This window comes from Scyliorhinus canicula, chromosome 20 (assembly GCF_902713615.1).
Source record: "Scyliorhinus canicula chromosome 20, sScyCan1.1, whole genome shotgun sequence".
Classification (NCBI taxonomy): Eukaryota; Metazoa; Chordata; class Chondrichthyes; order Carcharhiniformes; family Scyliorhinidae; genus Scyliorhinus; species Scyliorhinus canicula.
In genome coordinates, this window is record NC_052165.1 from 76,811,963 (window position 1) to 76,822,381 (window position 10,419).

Sequence of the window (10,419 nt, forward strand, 5' to 3'; positions counted from 1 at the left end):
TGCTAGGCTTTTTCTCATTAGAATGGAGAAGGATGAGTGGCGACTTGATAGAGGTTTATAAGATGATCAGGGGAATAGATAGAGTAGACAGTCAGAGATTGTTTCCCCGGGTAGAATAAACCATTACAAGGGAACATAAATTTAAAGTGAATGGTGGAAGATATAGAGGGATGTCAGAGGTAGGTTCTTTATCCAGAGAGTAGTGGGGGCATGGAATGCACTGCCTGTGGAAGTAGTTGAGTCGGAAACATTATTGGATAGGTACATGGATTACGGTAGAATGATGGGGTGTAGATTAATTTGTTGTTAATCTAGGACAAAAGTTCGGCACAACATCGTGGGCTGAAGGGCCTGTTCTGTGCTGTATTTTTCTATGTTCTATGTTCTATGACTTGGAGGAAAACGTGCAGGAAGGCATCACTAAATTGTGGGGTCTCTCTTTGTCTGTGTCCAGATATGGTAGCTTCAGAGTGGGAAGGAAGTAGGAGGTCGGTGAGGGTGAAGAATGGAAGCCCAAGGAGCAGATTTGGCAGAGGAGTGGGGATTTGATGGGAGTCCAGGAAGATGATTTTGAAGATGAGAAGGAGTAGTGACAGGGGTTAATTTGTGAAAGGTGCCAAGATTACAAGTAAAAATATGTTTGATGGCCCTGCAGGTGGAGGATCTTTCTGCAAGTCTGCTACCAATTCTTCCTGCTGGAGGCGTGGGCCTTTTATAGCCTTCCTCATTCTGGAATTACATCTGCTGATGAAAGAGGCAAATAATTCCCCACATAATTGCATATAGAGCATGCACCCTCCAGGCACACTTGCAATTTGTAACGTAATTACACGCATTGCAGCTTCCGAAATATAAACGGAAGTGAAGCCCACTTTCCGTCCTCCCATCAGGAGCCATGCTCTTCTCATTAAATTCTGTCCCAGAGTGGGATTGAATGGACAAATCCATGACTCGGAGGCAAAGTGCTACCAAATGAGCCGCAGCTGACATTTAAAGGGAGGCTAGATAATTAATGTGGAAGAAGGAAATAGAAGAATATGCTGTTAGAGTGAAATAAAGCAGAGCATAAACACCAGCACAGATGACCTGTAAATATTGTGTAAAAATGAGTAGGCCTGGTGGCAAAGCAGTGTTCTAAGGCTGGTTTTCTGACTGGTGGCTAAGTGCTAGTTCAAAACACCAACTACCTGAAAATTTTGCCCTCTGGTTATCAGCTCTTCTGGAAGCAGAAACATTGGGCCTGATCGAACGGCATCGTCGCACCCAACTCGGGATAAGACGAGGCTATTATATCTCGCGAGAGGCCTCTTGCGAAATTTGCGAAGCTCAGGATGTCGCAACCTGGGTGAGATCCAGATTAGCCTAACTTAAATATGTCTACACCAGAATCTCCCAAGGTCTGGGATCGAGCACACATGCCTGGGAGAACTCACCGTGGCGCCATCCAGCACTGGTCCATACGAAAGTGAAACAGGCATAATGACACTTAGGGAGGTCTCCCAGGCCATTAGAGGCCCACAGGTGGTCAGGCTCTGGGCAGGGTGGTACCCTGGCACTCCAGCTGCCACCTGGGCACTTTGACACTGTCAGACTGGCACCTTGGCACTGCCACCCAGGCACCCCAGCAATGCTACCCTGCCAGACTGGTAGTGCCAAGGTGGCAGCTTGCCCGTGTTGGGGATCGGGCCTGTGTGTCCCCTGCCCTTATGAAGCTGGGTGAGGGGGGTTCTAGGAGTTGGGGTGTTGGGGGGGTCCGGAGGCTGTGGTGTGGGGTTGAGAGCTCAGGGTGGCCTTTACAAATAACGCCCCGACTCTTCCTGTACAGCTTGTCTCGACAGTGCAGGAAATTAAGGTAAGTGCGGCCTCGACGGGGCATTCCTCGCCGAGGCCAGAAAAAATAGTCCTGTTTGATAGCGGGGTCATTCTCAGGGCTGAAGGTGCCGAGGAACACCCTGCTAAACGTGCCCAGCTGCTCAAAGAAGACAAGAGTATGAGGTGGGATCCATGCCTAATGCAGAATAACACAGCGATAGAGTAATTGTTAATAGTGTCAGGTGAACCTTCTCGCCAAGTTTTGGATCATATAACACATTGATCTGTTTGTACAAGCTGCCTTTTGTGGTGATCATGAATATCACATAATGGCAGAAAGCCCAAATCATAACCATTCCGAACCTGCAATATTTTCATAGTGTGGAATTTGAGTCACTGTAATATTTTCTTAATGTAGGATTTGAATCGATGATGGAGGCAGAAGAATGGTTTTGTCACCATTAAATCGTGCCTCTTTTCTCTGTTGAAACTTTTCCTAATTTCACACACCTTTATTGAATCTACTCTTAACCTTCTCTGCCCTAAGAACAATCCCAGCTTCTCCAATCTATCCTTGTAACTGAAGTCCCTCATCCCTGGGACCATTCTAGTACATGTTTTCTGTACTTTCTTTAAAGTCTTCATGTCCCTCCTAAAATGTGGTGGCCAGATTGGACAAAATTCTGCAGCTTTTGAACAATGTAAAACTAGCATTTTATATTTATTTAGCATATCTCCCTTACTTTTGTACTCTAGTCCTCTATTTTTAAAACCTAGGGTCTCATGTGCTTTATTAACTGCTTTATTAAGCTGTCCTGGGGTGTTCAAAGATGGTGCACAGACATCTCAAGGTCTCCCCATTTAAAATTGTGCCATTTATCAGTTATTCTCTCTCCTTATTCTTTCTGTCAAATGTATTACTTCACACTTTTCTGCGCAGAATTTCATCTGCCATGTATTCATCAACCCCATTAGCCTGCCTTTGTCCTCTTGAAGTTAATTCATATCTTCTTCAGTGTTTAATAAACTAAGTTTTGAGTCATATGCAAATTTTAGTATTTTACTCTATACTCTAGGTCTAACTCTTTGATGTAGATTAAAAATAAGCAATGGTCTTAGAACCAAATTTTGCAGAACTTGCACTGTATATCTATCCAGTCCAAAACAACAGCCATTTATTTACAACTGTTTCCTATGCCATAGCCAATATTGTTTCCTCACTGCTAATGCATCTATTCCACTATGGTCTTCAAATATGATAGCCCACTAATATGTTGCTTTATCAATGCCTTTTAAAACCCCATAAGACAGCATGAACTTTACTGCCCTCAACCTCACTATTATTACCACATTGAACAACTCAGTCAAGTTAGTTAAACATGATTTATCCTTAACACACCCATGCAGACTTTCCTTTATTAGTCCATGTAGCTGTTAATTCTCTCCAGCTTTATACTTCTAAAAGAATGCTTAGTTCACCCATACCTTTAGGATATGACAGTTAATCAGAAGTTCAAGCTCATACAATGCCACATCTCAAAGATAAGGGCTCTGTGAACAGGAATTCTACTAGGATTCAGGATTTAACTAATCAAGAAATTGTATATATTTAATATTATTCAGTTGCATTTGCTTTTGCTTCAGTGTTAAATTTTTACAATAACTTTTACTGCTATAGTCTTATCTAAGGCTGATCTTGATCTGGATATCCAACATCGTATCGTACCCACGCGTGCCTCCTTTGAATTCCAAAGGACCAGAGTCTTTGATGATCGTGACATCCATGCTGACCTCAAGATCCTTGTGTACAAGGCAGTCAGCCTCCCAACTCTTCTATGTGACTCAGAAATTTGGAATATGCACAGACATCACCTCAAGGCCCTGGAGAAGACCCTGGCTCATGCCATCTGAGATGGATTCTCCACATCAGTTGCAAGGACAGGCGTACTAACACCAATGTCCTTGAAGGAGCCAAAACCACCAGTGTCAAGGCCATGATCATCCAAAACCAACTCCACTGGGCCGGACATGTGCTTATGATGTCAAAATCCAGACTGCCAAAGCAAATCTTCTTTGCCCAGTTCAAGGAAGGCTCCCGAACAAGAGGAGGACAAAGGAAGCACTTGAAAGACACCCTGAAGGCTTACTTCAAGAAATGCAACATAGACATCAATGCCTGGGAGACCCTTGCTCAGAATAGATCTCCCTGTACGAACCTCCTGATTGAAGGGACACAATATTTCGAGGACACCCAATGGCAAGAGGAGGCCCGGATTGAGGATTCTGAGTCTGCACTCGATGGTTTAGAAGGATGAGGGGGGATCTCATTGAAACTTACAGAATACTGAGAGGCCTAGATAGAGTGAACGTGGGGAAGATGTTTCCACTAGTAGGAGAAACTAGAACCCGAGGGCTCAGCCTCAAACGTAAGGGACACATCAGCCATGATTGAATGGCAGAGCAGACTTGATGGGCCGAATTGCCTAATTCTGCTCCGATGCCTTATGGTCTTATGGAATAGGAATCTGAGAAAGGAATACCAACGATTTTGAGTCCAAGGACTGATTCCATATCCCGGAAACACCTGCCAGATACCCAGTCGAAGATGCAGTTCTAGGATCAGGCTCACCAGCCATACAGGGCCCCACCGAACCTATGACCAGTGACACGCAGTTTCTTAGCTGGACAATAGCGGATTATCGCCAAAGAAGATCTGAACTATAGGGCATGGTGTTTTTCAGCAGATCAAAGAAGACAAGAGTATGAGGTAGGATCCATGCCTAATGCAGAATAACACAGCGATAGAGTAATTGTTAATAGTGTCAGGTGAACCTTCCCGCCAAGTTTTGGATCATATAACACATTGATCTGTTTGTACAAGCTGCCTTTTGTGATGATCATGAATATCACATAATGGCAGAAAGCCCAAATCATAACCATTCCGAACCTGCAATATTTTTATAGTGTGGAATTTGAATCACTGTAATATTTTCTTGATGTAGGATTTAAATCGATGATCGAGGCAGAAGAATACATTTTGTTAGAACTGGTAATTCAGTTGATTTTATTGCTTGGGAGTCTTGCATGTTGCTCCATCATCCTTTACTTTGAAGAATACCACATTTCAAAGTGTTTCAATGGCATTTTAAAGTATCTCCACTTCTTTCTATGATTATTCCTAATACGTTGACAATCAAAATGTACAGATGAGTACAAATCAATTGCGAAAGCATATTTCAACATTGCAGAGGTTTGCCACCTTTTTAAAAATATATTTCACTCTTAGGTACTGATGGATTTTCTGTTTTAGATCCAAAATCCTCTCACTGGTAATGATTTGCTGATTGGTTTGACCACATACGTTGTTAAATAGTGTTATAACCTTCCTGCTTACCACTGGCTGGGGACTAATGACAATCCCACAATCCTATGGGAGTATGAGCTTCCCCAATGAGGGGGGCGGAGAAATCATTAGCAGACTCCCTGCATAAATAGAGCTGGCCAGTTTGGAACCAGCAGAGAGAGGAGTAAGCAGCAAGGCTGGTGGCTGGTGGCTGGTGGCTGGTGGCTGGTGGCTGGTGGCTGGTGGCTGGTGGCTGGTGGCTGGTGGCTGGTGGCTGGTGGCTGGTGGCTGGTGGCTGGTGGCTGGTGGCTGGTGGCTGGTGGCTGGTGGCTGGTGGCTTCCTTAAAACTCATGCTGGATTCTTTGTGGCCCTCAAAAAATAGGCTTAAAGATTTAGATAATTTAATGAAAAAGGAAATGTTTCTACTGTAAATACTGCATAAGCAGTTTTAGGGAAGCAAGCATATACATTCTGCCTTGCATCTATCTGATGACTAATTAGCGGGTAGCACAAGTGGATAGCACTGCGGTTCATAGCATCAGGGTCCCAGGTTCGATTCCCTGCTGGGTCACTGTGTGGAGTCTGCAGGTTCGCCCCGTGTCTGCATAGGTTTCCGCCGGGTGCTCCGGTTTCCTCCCACAGTCCAAAGATGTGCAGGTTCGGTGGATTGGCCATGATAAATTGCCCTTAGTGACCAAAAAGGTTTGGAGGGTTATTGGGTTATGGGGATAGGCTTAAGTGGGTTGGTGCAGACTCGATGGGCTGAATGACCTCCAGTGGAGGTTGAGGTAATTAATTTGGGAAGGATAAACAAAGCAAGCAAATACACAATAAAAGTCCGAAGAGTGTAAATATTTTTTTCAATCCAGAAGGTTTCTTGGATCTGAAACTCTCTGCCTATAATTCCATACTCAATTATTTCAATTCTATTATGCCTATTTGGGGATCCATAGTTCAAGCTTAATCCAAGTTGAACAGAATCAACAGCATACCTAGATAACTTGAAATGAACTATCCACCCACGGAAGGGAAACTGTAAGTGTATTACTGTGTATTTGCTTGCTTTGTTTATCCTTCCCAAATTAATTACCTTAACCTCCTCTGGATTGAACTCCATTGGTCACTTTTCTTGCCCACCTGATAATCCAGTGATACCTTCCCAGCTACATTGTAATCCTAATTCAAATTTAGATGCTGAAAATACAGTAACTACAGAAATTGGCTATTTTCTTTCCCATTTTTGTCAACCAAAATAATACTGGCTTCATGGACTAGATCGCCCTCTGGGACCACACCGTTTGTTCATGCTACTTTATGGTGGGTGTGGGAGGCATCAGATAGTTCACCTGCCCTTGGGCCTATTGAAACCCTTAAGTGGCCAATAATGACTTAGAGCCTCATTCTGTCCCTACCACTATTTTACCCATGGTAGAGGAAGGCCCAGGTCAAGCAGGTAGCCCAGTGTCTTCCATTGAGAGGACTGCTGTTAGGCTAGGGGAGGGGATCTTCTTCAGGATGATCCACCTGTGCCCATTGGAGGCACTTCTCTCACAAATTCGCAACTTCCCTTTAATGCTCCCCCACACCCATTCCCAGCCTCTTAAAGCCACCTGTCCCCAAAAAGTCAGGCCTCATCGATACCAAGGATCGGGCTTCATAACCTCTTTTTGGTCGCTCACCTGACACTGCTGGCAGATTAAGATCCCCAGATGTTGCAGAAACCTCAACCTGAAACAATTAACACTGCTTCCAGCGTAAAGTGGCTACAGGGCAGCTAGCTTTTGGGTGAGTGGGCTCCCTGTTGACTTTTCAGTCAGGAGGGGAAGCGAATATGGTGCCACATAAAATCCAACCTCATAACACAGAAGAAGATAATTGTGTCCATTGCACCTGTGGGGCACTTTTTTAAGTGAAGTATTTGTCTACCCTTTCAGAGGGAAGACAAAATTTGGGGACCAAAAGAAAGAAACGGAAAGAAAGTAACAAATGAAAGCCTCTGCCTGGTTTGTAATGATTTGAATTCCATGGGTAAATTCCTCTAAACATATTACAAAATTGATCATTGGCACCAAGTTCTTTAACAGTGCAATCCTATAAGGGAAATTCAGAGCACCAGAATTAATCTAGAATTATTATGCAGGTAGATTTTGAACAAAATATGATTATTTTTCAGTCATATTATTTCAGATTCACTTGGCTCATTGATGATGCTTTCCTCTGAATCGGAATATCATTAGTTCAAGGCCCTGTCTCAGGGTAAAATTACATAGCCCCTAAAAATGCCATTGGAGATTACAATGTGCAATTAGCTTTTGTTTGTTCATACCAATGCAGGAGGGAAGCAGATTTTGTGCTGCCTGCTCATTTACACATTGCAGTATTGCAGTGTATAGTCAGTGCTAAATGCAATTTTGTGGAAAAATAATTTAATTAGCATTCCAACAACTACAACTTGCGCAGATTCAATTCCCATACCAGCTTACCCGAACAGGCACCAGAATATGGCGACTAGGGAATTTTCACAGTAACTTCTTACTTGTGACAATAAAAGGGTCACTATTATTATTATTAAATTATAAAGGATAATGCCGAGGCAGCACGGTGGCGTAATGATAGCATTGCAGCCTCGCGGAGCCTAGGTCCCAGGTTCAATGTGGCTCTGGGACACTGTCGTGTGGAGTTTGCACAATTTCTCTGCCTTCGTGAAGTGCCTATCTGAAAGACGTTTGAAATGGCTACGGCAGATCTGAAGCAGGAATAAATGTTCAGCACAATAATGTTCAAGAGTTTTATTACCCAGTTCCTACCTGGCAGATGCAGTGAAAAGCCTCAAACTAGAGGACACAAGCGCAAAATTAAAAATTGTCAACTGACACTAAAGACCAAGATGATAAATTTTTTCCAGAATAAACATTTGGAACATTCTCGCAGAAAAATAAATTAGTTAATTTATTCTATATTAATTTGCTTTAAAATAGATTAGAAAATGATCTAGTTAGGAATGAACTCAACTGAGCAGAAAAATGATCAAACAGTCCATGGAATATGATAGTTCCTGAATTGCCTGTAAATGTCATATTGGGGGTCAAAGGTGAGTTATGATACTTGTACGGTCAGGTTCAGGTTTTGCAATTTTCTTGATTAGCCTTAAATGGAGGAAGGAACTATGGAGAACTTCTCTCATGATATTAATTTACTTAAGTAGACATGGGACAATATTGTCTGGGTGGATGCACCATAACGGCTCAATGGATGCTGCTCATTTCCTGCCTTCTTATGTTTCTATGTTTAGAATAAGAAAAAAGCTGCATTTCACAGGCCAAAATAAGAGACAATGTTGTTGAGATATAGCAGAAAGAGTTTGAATCATTCAGAGCTACTAATTTCTGAAAATGAATGAAACTAATTCCTGCGTCAAAGACCAGAGCTGCAATTTTCCAGCTCTTCATGTTGGGGGATCCTCTGGTCCTGCTGATGTGAATGGGGATTTCATTGGCTTTCAAGCCCACCAGAAAAGTGTTCAGTCTATCTCAAATTTCTCTGGAACACAAAATATGCTTTGAAAATTGAACAGTTTAAGAAAGCTGTTTCACATTACTACGATGCAATGGCTTTGCGAGTGATATTTTCCACTAAGAGGATTCTGCCACCAATCCAAAAAGACGTTCTGCCTAAAGCACAATTGAACAATCAAGTGTATGAATTTTGGTGTTTCTGCAATGTCATTTGTATGTTGTTTTTGCATCACAGCAATTCTCTGATTGATTAGAACTGCATGCTCCTTCGGCTTATTGTAATAAGAAGACCATACTCAAGCATTGGCTTGCAAAACACAAAGCTAAACATCTACTATTAGATGTGATCTCACAATTGGGCAGCACTTGCTGAACAATCCTGAGTGCACTAATAGCCACAAAAACAAACAATTTAAGATAATCAGTCGATCTCAGCGGCTCATTTATCCTTGATGTGGAGATGCCGGCGTTGGACTTAGGTGCGCACAGTAAGAAGTCTTACAACACCAGTTAAAGTCCAACAGGTTTGTTTCAAATCACTAGTTTTCAGAGCACTGCTCCTTCCTCAGGTGAATGAAGAGGTAGGTTCCAGAACAATGTAGATAGACAATGTCAAAGATGCAACACAATGCTTTGAATGTGAGCATTTGCAGGTAATTAAGTCTTTACAGATCCAGAGAAAGGGGTAATCCCAGGTTAAAGAGGTGTGAATTGTCTCAAGCCTGGATAGTTGGAAATGAGTGTATCCAAGAATGCAACTAATTTTGGTCCAAAATCGGTTGTATTCTTTGACACTCTTCTCCATCAAGGACGGTCACCTCAGCACTTCGCTTTACTGCAAGCCCGCAGATAACCTCACGATGCTCCACTTCTCCAGCTTCCACCCTAAACACATTAAAGAAGCCATCCCCTATAGACAATCTCTCCATATACACAGGATCTGCTCAGACGAGGAGGAGTGTAACAAACATCTACAGACGCTGAAAGATTCCCTCGTATGAACAGGATATGGCGCTCGACTCATCGATCGACAGTTGCAACGCACCACAGCAAAAAACCGCACTGACCTCCTCAGAAGACAAACATGGGACACAAGAGTACCCTTCATCGTCCAGTATTTCCCCGGAGTGGAGAAACTAGGACATCTTCTTCGCAGCCTTCAACACATCATCGATGAAGACGAACATCTTGCCAAGGTCATCCCCACACCTCCACTACTTGCCTTCAAACAATCGCACAACCTCAAACAAACCATTGTTTGCAGAAAACTACCCAGCCTTCATAACAGCGACCATGGCACCACACACCCCTGCTATGGCAATCTCTGCAAGACGTGATAGATCATCGCATGGGTACCACCATTGTAGGTGAGAACACCACCCACCAGGTACGTGGTACATACTCGTGCGACTCGGCCAACGTTGTCTACCTCATACGCTGCAGGAAAGGATGTTCCGAAGCGTGATACATTGGCGAGACCATGCAGACGCTGCGACAACGGATGAATGGACATCGCGCGACAACCGCCAGGCAGGAATGTTCCCTTCCAGTCGGGGACCACTTCAGAGGTCAAGGGCATTCGGCCTCTGATCTCTGGGTAATCTTTCTCCAAGGCAGCCTTCAGGACGCGTGACAACGCAAAATCGCCGAACAGAACCTTATAGCCAAGTCCGCACACATGAGTACAGCCTCAACCGGGACCTTGGGTTAATGTCGTATTACATTCACCCCCCACCATCTGGCCTGGG